At 46.8% G+C, this 3553-nt stretch overlaps 1 pseudogene; it reads left to right on the top strand.

Annotated features, from left to right (window-relative positions):
* Positions 1-789: 789 nt before the first annotated feature.
* LOC142458676 (ADP/ATP translocase 2 pseudogene) lies at positions 790-2024 on the top strand (annotated as a pseudogene).
* The last annotated feature ends 1529 nt before the right edge of the window (positions 2025-3553 follow it).

Genomic DNA, 3553 nt, shown 5'->3' with positions numbered 1-3553 from the left:
TCTGCTCCCATAAAGATGTGCAGCCTCAGAAACCCACAGGGGCAGTTCTCCTCTCTCTTACATCGTCACTGCGAGTCGAAATGGACCCAGCGGGAGTGAGCTTGGTTTTGGGTGTTTTTCTTCAAAGTCGTTAGGGATACTTCAGTGACCAACACAAAGTCCCACCCCTCTGGGAGTTCGCATTCTAGGGGGTGGATTGGGGCGGGGTGTGGAGATTGACAACAGAAAAACACACACTGCCAGGTGCTGTGGATGACATACTTTCATGTCAACTTGAAGCTATATGAAATGTAGGGGTGGTATTCAGCCTGTCAGTCAGGCCACAGGCTGATGTGGCCTCCTTGTGGGCACGGCCTTCTCTCTCTGCCTTCCCCTCCCTGCTGGCTGACCCTGAGGGAGGCAGAGCCCTGTGGCATTACCACCATTGGATCCCCCATGACTTTGCTCCCACTGGCCCGGATGTTCCTGCATTCTGCATCACCGCATGTGGCTGCGGGAGTCTGAGGAGGGACTTGTGCACTAGTTTGGGGCTCATGGACTTGAGCTGGACTGCGCTGGGATATTTTCTTGATACAGAATTACTTCTTGATATAAAGCTCTTTCTTACACCTATATGAGTGTCGCTGGATTTGCTCATCTGGTCAAACTGGCCTAGCCCAGGTGGTGATAAGCCTTAAGGAGGAAAGAAAGGGGGACGAGGGGACCAAGGAAGCACAGGAGAGAAGCAAGCCAATCTGAGAGAAGAGCTGTCCAGACAGAACAGGGAGACCAATGGTCTGACATGGACACATGTCTTACCTGTCTGAAGAGCGGCAACTGGTCAGGTGGCTGGAGCAGGAGGGCCCAGGGGGAGACGGGAACAGGTTCACTCAGAAAGTAGAGACCCCCAGAAAGGCCACCAGGATCATGGATGTGAAAACACCCCACATCCCCAAGGAGCAGGGAGTCCTGTCCTGGCGTGGTAACCTGGCCAATGTCATTGGATACTTCCCCACCCCGGCTCTCAACCTTGCCTTCAAAGATAAATACAAGCAGCTCTTCCTGGGTGGTGTGGACAAGAGCACCCAGTTCTGGTGCTACTTTGCAGGGAACCTGGCATCGGGTGGTTCCGCGGGGGCCACATCTTTGTGCTTTGTGTACCCTCTTGATTTTGCCCCTACCCGTCTTGCAGCTGATGTGGGCAAAGCGGCATCAAACGGGAGTTCAAAGGTCTCGGTGACTTCCTGGTTCAGCTCTCCAAGACTGATGGGATTAGGAACCTGTACCAGGGCTTCCCCGTGTCTGTGCAGGGGATGATCATCTACTGGGCAGTCTACTTGGGCATCTGTGACGCCCCAAAGGGAATGCTTCCGGATCCCAACAATACCCACATCTTCGTCAGCTGGATGATCGTGCAGTCTGTCACGGCCGTGGCTGGGTGGCTTCCTACCCATTTGACACCGTTCGTCACCGAATGATGATGCAGTCGGGGCACAAAGGAACCGATATCATGAACACCAGCATGCGGTACTGCTGGAGGAAGACTACTCGGGATGAAGGAGCAAAGCGCTCGTCAAGGGTGCATGGTCCAATGTGCTCAGAGACACGGGTGGGCGGCGCCTTTGTGCTGGTCTTGTATGATGAAATCAAGAAGTACACAAGTTACTCCTGGTGGGTTCCCCCTTGTGAATGGGCATGTTGCACTAGATAACATTTCTCAAGCATTCTTGGCAGACGGTTGGCTGTCAAGATCAATGGCGACTACCTACTGTTGAAAATGGGAAGCATCATATTCATCTGACCAGTTTTCTCTTAAAGCCATTTCCATGATGATCATGATGATGATGGGACTCAATTCCAATTTTTATTTCAGTCATTCCTAATAAATAGATACATTTGAAGAGATAAGAACTATCGGGACCCCAATAACATGATTTTAAAAAATTGGAAATGCAAAAAAATTAAAAAGAAAGAAAATGCCCCACATAGTTAAGCAGCACGTGTAATAGATGCCCTACTCCGTCCAACTGTCTTTTAGGTCTTGAAAGTCTTTTTTGCTAAAAAATTATTATATTCTTTTTAAAAAATCATTTTATTGGGGGCTTGTACAAATCTTATCACAATCCATCCATCTATCCATCCATTGTGACAAGCACATTTGTTGCCATCATCATTCTCATATTCTTTTAGAAAAATGCAGATGCATTTTACAGACAGTTGAAGACTTTTATTTTATTTCTCAGAGACTATTCCTTGGGAATTGGGTGAAGGTTTGCTTCCAGGGCAGATCATCAGTGCTCCATCCAACTATTCAGACATGTTTCCTTTCGCCTCATTCTTTGCAGTCCCCTCAGTGCCCCACAGCTTATCCCATTTCCTCCGTGAACTTCCTGTCTCCATTCCTCCTCCCTTCCTCACCCGTCTGAACTTTGTCCTGTTGTAAACACTGCCCTTTGGATCTCAAACGGTCCATTATTCGAAGGTCTGTACACCTCCTTGTGTCATTGTCCCCCTTCTGGACCTGTCTACTGGAATTGAGCCGTGGAGGTGAGTTCAGGTTCATATCTGAAGGGTAACTAAGGGTCTGAGCCTTGGGGGATTCTACCAATCTCAATCTGACCAGGAAGCCTGGTCTCTTTTATGAATCTGAGTTTTGTCTAATCTTTTTCTAAGGCTACAGAGTTTTAAGCGAACATCTTGATGGGTTTTGATCGACTCCCACACCCACACGAGCACCACGTGAACAACACCCAAATCAGCACATAGACTATTCCATTGCCCTAGGAATTCCCATGGTGACTCTTTGTAGTCAAAAGCGCACTCCCCAGAGGCAATATGTGTGCTGATTTCTATCACTAGAGATGATTGGTTCCTGTTCTTCATCGCCCTGTCAATGGAATCATGCAGCGTGTGCTTTTGTGTAAGGTTTCTTCCACTCACCATAAAAGGGTTTGAGGATTAATCTATGTTGCTGCATAGACTGATAGGATAATGTTTTATTGTCGGGTAGTATTCCATCCACCCACACTTGCCAGTCATTTCCATTTTAGTCATTCTAGATTCTAGAAGATCTGAAGTGGTATCTCCTTGTGGTTTTAATTTGCATCACCCTGGTGACTAATGACCTTCAGCACCTTTTCATCGGCTGATTGGCAATTCACATTTCTTCCTTTGAGAAATGCCTGTTCAAATTGTGTGGCCTTTTAATGCTGGTTGTTCCTCTATATTGCTGAGTGGTGGGAGATCTTCCTTCATATATTCTGGCTTTGAGCCCGTGGTCAGACACATCTTCTAGGAATATTTTCCTCCTAGCTGGTGATGTTGCCTTTTTACATTCTTAGTTTTGATGAGCAGAAGTTGTCGATTCCAATGATGTCAGATTTATGAGTTTCTCCTGTGATGTATGCTTTTGTGCCCTGTCTAAGGTGATCATCAACAACTATTACCCTGTTATGAATCTCATGCTCACTGGCAATGTCTACAAAGACCCTATTTCCAGACAAAGCATGTTTGCAGCTATTGGGGATTAGGAGTTCAACCTATCTTTTTAATTTCTATTTTTTTATTAATCATT

This window comes from Tenrec ecaudatus, chromosome 10 (genome assembly GCF_050624435.1).
Source record: "Tenrec ecaudatus isolate mTenEca1 chromosome 10, mTenEca1.hap1, whole genome shotgun sequence".
Classification (NCBI taxonomy): Eukaryota; Metazoa; Chordata; class Mammalia; order Afrosoricida; family Tenrecidae; genus Tenrec; species Tenrec ecaudatus.
This window is presented reverse-complemented; position numbering and strand designations above follow the sequence as displayed.